Here is an 8,685-nt window from a genome sequence, read left to right on the forward strand (position 1 = left end):
ATGCAACAACAAACAAATGTCAGTAAACACTTAACATGCAAGAAATAATTATTTAACACTCACATAAACGTTGTGTATCATGCAAGAAATTGTTTCATTATTAATTTCACTGCATGTCTAAGATTAAACACATTCAGCAGCTGCTGGGAGGCTGTTAAAACATGCCACAGCAGGCCCAGTGGAAACACTCTCATTGATGAACGTGGCAGCGACTAGCTGTAGTGACTGCAGCACATGCTACCGTAATTAACATTTACATTTGAGGCAAAACTGATTTATTAAAACATTCCCCTCTGTTAAAAGCTGGTTTTCAGCGACCAAACAAACACAACACAGCACCAGTAAAGTTGACCCTTTATAGTCTGACTGCCCACTACATTACCTACATTACCCATTAATCAGAGTTATTAACCACACCTGTATGATCAGAGCCTCGGACACTCGTCTCGGTGCAGTGGCACAGGGAGTCTGCCACACAGGCACCCAACTGCAATTGTTTAGGCTAATTATTTCACTCTAGCCGTGGCTCCTACGCAAAGTGCGGGGTTTATTGCATGAATTAACTCCTCACTTCGTGTTGGAGCCAAAGTTCATCCTGTCGGGGCTTATTTCTCCATAACAACCTCTGAACTGTTTATCCCTTACTTATTCTAGAGGGTTATGGTTAGGATTAGGGTTAAAGTTAGATTAATGGACGCAGAAATTAACAAGTGTATGGTCGGAGAAATGGGAAGAGGGAGTATTGGGCAGTCGGACTGATGCCATGCACCCGCCATGAACTTCAAGTTAGCTTGTTAACATGTGCTAACGTTAGCCCCAAACTATATTCGACAGTTAAATATGAAGCCTTGTTTATACAACCTCTCAAGCACGCGTGAGACTTGGTAAAATGCAAAGGATAACATAGGAAACCGTTTTTTTATTAATGTTTATTTTTTAGCAAGTGGTAACGTTAGTGGTGAAGTTAACATTGCATTAAAAAAAAATCCAAACGTTCGCTGTCCAGTGCCAACCACAAAAAATGCTTAGCAAAGTTACATAAATATTCTCAGCAGATGTTTAATTCAATGTTATTGTTCCTACAAGTTTGATTTTGTAGCTTACCTCTCGTGTAAAAGTCCAACTCCGCATCCATTCCTGATTCCAGCAGCGAAATAAACGACGGTTGACCACGCCACGCACAGGAGACTATTGATTGATGCACGGGTTCACCCTGCTGAAAGCCCAGGGGCATAACACATGGGGTTACCTGGACTGAAGCCCAGGGGCCTATCAAGCAAGTTAACTCGGCCGAGATGCACTTTACATCTCTACAGAGTTGATTTGCTTAGGTTGGAATAACTCTGTTAAATAACTCCAACACTGAACACCATTTTAATCAGAATGTGTTAAAATGACACTTTGAGAGTTGAAATCAACTCTGACATGTTTAACCCTGAAATTTCAACACTCCAGTTTTTGCTGTGCACCCCCAACGTTTGGTTTATGTTTAATAAGCATTTTTAATTTTATTGCTTAAATAGCATTTTCTCGGCGAGCTGAGCACTTTTTCTGAATTGTGCCGCTCCCGTCACTCTGGTTAGGTTGGCATCGAAAAAAACGCTCTCGGGTGCTTTAGAGTGCCGAGTTATTCACTGCGCATGAAGAAATGACCACCTCCAACGTTTGGTTTATGTTTAATAAGCATTTTTAATTTTATTGCTTGAATCGCATTTTCTCGGCGAGCTGAGCACTTTTTCTGATTTGTGCCGCTCCCGTCACTCTGGTTAGGTTGGCATCGAAAAAAACGCTCTCGGGTGCTTTAGAGTGCCGAGTTTATCACTGCGCATGAAGAAATGACCACCTCCAACGTTTGGTTTATGTTTTATAAGCATTTTTAATTTTATTGCTTAAATCGCATTTTCTCGGCGAGCTGAGCACTTTTTCTGAATTGTGCCGCTCCCGTCACTCTGGTTAGGTTGGCATCGAAAAAAACGCTCTCGGGTGCTTTAGAGTGCCGAGTTTATCACTGCGCATGAAGAAATGACCACCTCCAACGTTTGGTTTATGTTTTATAAGCATTTTTAATTTTATTGCTTAAATCGCATTTTCTCGGCGAGCTGAGCGCTTTTTCTGAATTGTGCCGCTCCCGTCACTCTGGTTAGGTTGGCATCGAAAAAAACGCTCTCGGGTGCTTTAGAGTGCCGAGTTTATTACTGCGCATTAAGAAATGACCACCTCCAACGTTTGGTTTATGTTTTATAAGCATTTTTAATTTTATTGCTTAAATCGCATTTTCTCGGCGAGCTGAGCACTTTTTCTGAATTGTGCCGCTCCCGTCACTCTGGTTAGGTTGGCATCGAAAAAAACGCTCTCGGGTGCTTTAGAGTGCCGAGTTTATTACTGCGCATTAAGAAATGACCACCTCCAACGTTTGGTTTATGTTTTATAAGCATTTTTAATTTTATTGCTTAAATCGCATTTTCTCGGCGAGCTGAGCACTTTTTCTGAATTGTGCCGCTCCCGTCACTCTGGTTAGGTTGGCATCGAAAAAAACGCTATCGGGTGCTTTAGAGTGCCGAGTTATTCACTGCGCATGAAGAAATGACCACCTCCAACGTTTGGTTTATGTTTAATAAGCATTTTTAATTTTATTGCTTAAATCGCATTTTCTCGGCGAGCTGAGCACTTTTTCTGAATTGTGCCGCTCCCGTCACTCTGGTTAGGTTGGCATCGAAAAAAACGCTCTCGGGTGCTTTAGAGTGCCGAGTTTATTACTGCGCATTAAGAAATGACCACCTCCAACGTTTGGTTTATGTTTTATAAGCATTTTTAATTTTATTGCTTAAATCGCATTTTCTCGGCGAGCTGAGCACTTTTTCTGAATTGTGCCGCTCCCGTCACTCTGGTTAGGTTGGCATCGAAAAAAACGCTCTCGGGTGCTTTAGAGTGCCGAGTTTATTACTGCGCATTAAGAAATGACCACCTCCAACGTTTGGTTTATGTTTTATAAGCATTTTTAATTTTATTGCTTAATTCGCATTTTCTCGGCGAGCTGAGCGCTTTTTCTGAATTGTGCCGCTCCCGTCACTCTGGTTAGGTTGGCATCGAAAAAAACGCTCTCGGGTGCTTTAGAGTGCCGAGTTATTCACTGCGCATGAAGAAATGACCACCTCCAACGTTTGGTTTATGTTTAATAAGCATTTTTAATTTTATTGTTTAAATCGCATTTTCTCGGCGAGCTGAGCACTTTTTCTGAATTGTGCCGCTCCCGTCACTCTGGTTAGGTTGGCATCGAAAAAAACGCTCTCGGGTGCTTTAGAGTGCCGAGTTTATTACTGCGCATTAAGAAATGACCACCTCCAACGTTTGGTTTATGTTTTATAAGCATTTTTAATTTTATTGCTTAAATCGCATTTTCTCGGCGAGCTGAGCACTTTTTCTGAATTGTGCCGCTCCCGTCACTCTGGTTAGGTTGGCATCGAAAAAAACGCTCTCGGGTGCTTTAGAGTGCCGAGTTTATTACTGCGCATTAAGAAATGACCACCTCCAACGTTTGGTTTATGTTTTATAAGCATTTTTAATTTTATAGCTTAAATCGCATTTTCTCGGCGAGCTGAGCACTTTTTCTGAATTGTGCCGCTCCCGTCACTTGGCATCGAAAAAAACGCTCTCGGGTGCTTTAGAGTGCCGAGTTATTCACTGCGCATGAAGAAATGACCACCTCCAACGTTTGGTTTATGTTTTATAAGCATTTTTAATTTTATTGCTTAAATCGCATTTTCTCGGCGAGCTGAGCGCTTTTTCTGAATTGTGCCGCTCCCGTCACTCTGGTTAGGTTGGCATCGAAAAAAACGCTCTCGGGTGCTTTAGAGTGCTGAGTTTATTACTGCGCATTAAGAAATGACCACCTCCAACGTTTGGTTTATGTTTTATAAGCATTTTTAATTTTATTGCTTAAATCGCATTTTCTCGGCGAGCTGAGCGCTTTTTCTGAATTGTGCCGCTCCCGTCACTCTGGTTAGGTTGGCATCGAAAAAAACGCTCTCGGGTGCTTTAGAGTGCCGAGTTTATTACTGCGCATTAAGAAATGACCACCTCCAACGTTTGGTTTATGTTTTATAAGCATTTTTAATTTTATTGCTTAAATCGCATTTTCTCGGCGAGCTGAGCACTTTTTCTGAATTGTGCCGCTCCCGTCACTCTGGTTAGGTTGGCATCGAAAAAAACGCTCTCGGGTGCTTTAGAGTGCCGAGTTATTCACTGCGCACGAAGAAATGACCACCTCCAACGTTTGGTTTATGTTTTATAAGCATTTTTAATTTTATTGCTTAAATCGCATTTTCTCGGCGAGCTGAGCGCTTTTTCTGAATTGTGCCGCTCCCGTCACTCTGGTTAGGTTGGCATCGAAAAAAACGCTCTCGGGTGCTTTAGAGTGCCGAGTTTATTACTGCGCATTAAGAAATGACCACCTCCAACGTTTGGTTTATGTTTTATAAGCATTTTTAATTTTATTGCTTAAATCGCATTTTCTCGGCGAGCTGAGCACTTTTTCTGAATTGTGCCGCTCCCGTCACTCTGGTTAGGTTGGCATCGAAAAAAACGCTCTCGGGTGCTTTAGAGTGCCGAGTTTATTACTGCGCATTAAGAAATGACCACCTCCAACGTTTGGTTTATGTTTTATAAGCATTTTTAATTTTATTGCTTAAATCGCATTTTCTCGGCGAGCTGAGCACTTTTTCTGAATTGTGCCGCTCCCGTCACTCTGGTTAGGTTGGCATCGAAAAAAACGCTATCGGGTGCTTTAGAGTGCCGAGTTATTCACTGCGCATGAAGAAATGACCACCTCCAACGTTTGGTTTATGTTTAATAAGCATTTTTAATTTTATTGCTTAAATTGCATTTTCTCGGCGAGCTGAGCACTTTTTCTGAATTGTGCCGCTCCCGTCACTCTGGTTAGGTTGGCATCGAAAAAAACGCTCTCGGGTGCTTTAGAGTGCCGAGTTTATCACTGCGCATGAAGAAATGACCACCTCCAACGTTTGGTTTATGTTTTATAAGCATTTTTAATTTTATTGCTTAAATCGCATTTTCTCGGCGAGCTGAGCACTTTTTCTGAATTGTGCCGCTCCCGTCACTCTGGTTAGGTTGGCATCGAAAAAAACGCTCACGGGTGCTTTAGAGTGCCGAGTTTATCACTGCGCATGAAGAAATGACCACCTCCAACGTTTGGTTTATGTTTTATAAGCATTTTTAATTTTATTGCTTAAATCGCATTTTCTCGGCGAGCTGAGCGCTTTTTCTGAATTGTGCCGCTCCCGTCACTCTGGTTAGGTTGGCATCGAAAAAAACGCTCTCGGGTGCTTTAGAGTGCCGAGTTTATTACTGCGCATTAAGAAATGACCACCTCCAACGTTTGGTTTATGTTTTATAAGCATTTTTAATTTTATTGCTTAAATCGCATTTTCTCGGCGAGCTGAGCACTTTTTCTGAATTGTGCCGCTCCCGTCACTCTGGTTAGGTTGGCATCGAAAAAAACGCTCACGGGTGCTTTAGAGTGCCGAGTTTATTACTGCGCATTAAGAAATGACCACCTCCAACGTTTGGTTTATGTTTTATAAGCATTTTTAATTTTATTGCTTAAATCGCATTTTCTCGGCGAGCTGAGCACTTTTTCTGAATTGTGCCGCTCCCGTCACTCTGGTTAGGTTGGCATCGAAAAAAACGCTCTCGGGTGCTTTAGAGTGCCGAGTTATTCACTGCGCATGGAGAAATGACCACCTCCAACGTTTGGTTTATGTTTTATAAGCATTTTTAATTTTATTGCTTAAATCGCATTTTCTCGGCGAGCTGAGCACTTTTTCTGAATTGTGCCGCTCCCGTCACTCTGGTTAGGTTGGCATCGAAAAAAACGCTCTCGGGTGCTTTAGAGTGCCGAGTTTATCACTGCGCATGAAGAAATGACCACCTCCAACGTTTGGTTTATGTTTTATAAGCATTTTTAATTTTATTGCTTAAATCGCATTTTCTCGGCGAGCTGAGCGCTTTTTCTGAATTGTGCCGCTCCCGTCACTCTGGTTAGGTTGGCATCGAAAAAAACGCTCTCGGGTGCTTTAGAGTGCCGAGTTTATCACTGCGCATGAAGAAATGACCACCTCCAACGTTTGGTTTATGTTTTATAAGCATTTTTAATTGTATTGCTTAAATCGCATTTTCTCGGCGAGCTGAGCGCTTTTTCTGAATTGTGCCGCTCCCGTAACTCTGGTTAGGTTGGCATCGAAAAAAACGCTCTCGGGTGCTTTAGAGTGCCGAGTTTATCACTGCGCATGAAGAAATGACCACCTCCAACGTTTGGTTTATGTTTTATAAGCATTTTTAATTTTATTGCTTAAATCGCATTTTCTCGGCGAGCTGAGCACTTTTTCTGAATTGTGCCTCTCCCGTCACTCTGGTTAGGTTGGCATCGAAAAAAACGCTCTCGGGTGCTATAGAGTGCCGAGTTTATTACTGCGCATTAAGAAATGACCACCTCCAACGTTTGGTTTATGTCTTATAAGCATTTTTAATTTTATTGCTTAAATCGCATTTTCTCGGCGAGCTGAGCGCTTTTTCTGAATTGTGCCGCTCCCGTCACTCTGGTTAGGTTGGCATCGAAAAAAACGCTCTCGGGTGCTTTAGAGTGCCGAGTTTATCACTGCGCATGAAGAAATGACCACCTCCAACGTTTGGTTTATGTTTTATAAGCATTTTTAATTTTATTGCTTAAATCGCATTTTCTCGGCGATTGAGCGCTTTTTCTGAATTGTGCCGCTCCCGTAACTCTGGTTAGGTTGGCATCGAAAAAAACGCTCTCGGGTGCTTTAGAGTGCCGAGTTTATCACTGCGCATGAAGAAATGACCACTTCCAACGTTTGGTTTATGTTTTATAAGCATTTTTAATTTTATTGCTTAAATCGCATTTTCTCGGCGAGCTGAGCACTTTTTCTGAATTGTGCCGCTCCCGTCACTCTGGTTAGGTTGGCATCGAAAAAAACGCTCTCGGGTGCTCTAGAGTGCCGAGTTTATTACTGCGCATTAAGAAATGACCACCTCCAACGTTTGGTTTATGTTTTATAAGCATTTTTAATTTTATTGCTTAAATCGCATTTTCTCGGCGAGCTGAGCACTTTTTCTGAATTGTGCCGCTCCCGTCACTCTGGTTAGGTTGGCATCGAAAAAAACGCTCTCGGGTGCTTTAGAGTGCCGAGTTTATTACTGCGCATTAAGAAATGACCACCTCCAACGTTTGGTTTATGTTTTATAAGCATTTTTAATTTTATTGCTTAAATCGCATTTTCTCGGCGAGCTGAGCACTTTTTCTGAATTGTGCCGCTCCCATCACTCTGGTTAGGTTGGCATCGAAAAAAACGCTCTCGGGTGCTTTAGAGTGCCGAGTTTATCACTGCGCATGAAGAAATGACCACCTCCAACGTTTGGTTTATGTTTTATAAGCATTTTTAATTGTATTGCTTAAATCGCATTTTCTCGGCGAGCTGAGCACTTTTTCTGAATTGTGCCGCTCCCGTCACTCTGGTTAGGTTGGCATCGAAAAAAACGCTCTCGGGTGCTTTAGAGTGCCGAGTTTATCACTGCGCATGAAGAAATGACCACCTCCAACGTTTGGTTTATGTTTTATAAGCATTTTTAATTTTATTGCTTGAATCGCATTTTCTCGGCGAGCTGAGCACTTTTTCTGAATTGTGCCGCTCCCGTCACTCTGGTTAGGTTGGCATCGAAAAAAACGCTCTCGGGTGCTTTAGAGTGCCGAGTTATTCACTGCGCATGAAGAAATGACCACCTCCAACGTTTGGTTTATGTTTAATAAGCATTTTTAATTTTATTGCTTGAATCGCATTTTCTCGGCGAGCTGAGCACTTTTTCTGAATTGTGCCGCTCCCGTCACTCTGGTTAGGTTGGCATCGAAAAAAACGCTCTCGGGTGCTTTAGAGTGCCGAGTTTATCACTGCGCATGAAGAAATGACCACCTCCAACGTTTGGTTTATGTTTTATAAGCATTTTTAATTTTATTGCTTAAATCGCATTTTCTCGGCGAGCTGAGCGCTTTTTCTGAATTGTGCCGCTCCCGTCACTCTGGTTAGGTTGGCATCGAAAAAAACGCTCTCGGGTGCTTTAGAGTGCCGACTTTATCACTGCGCATGAAGAAATGACCACCTCCAACGTTTGGTTTATGTTTTATAAGCATTTTTAATTTTATTGCTTAAATCGCATTTTCTCGGCGAGCTGAGCACTTTTTCTGAATTGTGCCGCTCCCGTCACTCTGGTTAGGTTGGCATCGAAAAAAACGCTCACGGGTGCTTTAGAGTGCCGAGTTTATTACTGCGCATTAAGAAATGACCACCTCCAACGTTTGGTTTATGTTTTATAAGCATTTTTAATTTTATTGCTTAAATCGCATTTTCTCGGCGAGCTGAGCACTTTTTCTGAATTGTGCCGCTCCCGTCACTCTGGTTAGGTTGGCATCGAAAAAAACGCTCTCGGGTGCTTTAGAGTGCCGAGTTATTCACTGCGCATGAAGAAATGACCACCTCCAACGTTTGGTTTATGTTTTATAAGCATTTTTAATTTTATTGCTTAAATCGCATTTTCTCGGCGAGCTGAGCACTTTTTCTGAATTGTGCCGCTCCCGTCACTCTGGTTAGGTTGGCA

At 42.2% G+C, this 8,685-nt stretch overlaps 1 protein-coding gene across 1 annotated transcript in view; it reads right to left on the reverse strand.

The window, feature by feature from the left end:
• Window positions 1–1,200, reverse strand: part of LOC133148394 (uncharacterized) — a 4,540-nt gene extending 3,340 nt beyond the window's left edge. The window contains exon 1 of the mRNA XM_061271465.1: window positions 1,105–1,200. The gene's annotated coding sequence lies outside the window, so the exon portion shown is untranslated. The remainder of the gene's footprint in view (window positions 1–1,104) is intronic.
• Between the last annotated feature and the right edge of the window lie 7,485 nt (window positions 1,201–8,685).

Source organism: Syngnathus typhle, unplaced genomic scaffold, assembly GCF_033458585.1.
Source record: "Syngnathus typhle isolate RoL2023-S1 ecotype Sweden unplaced genomic scaffold, RoL_Styp_1.0 HiC_scaffold_81, whole genome shotgun sequence".
Taxonomy (NCBI): Eukaryota; Metazoa; Chordata; class Actinopteri; order Syngnathiformes; family Syngnathidae; genus Syngnathus; species Syngnathus typhle.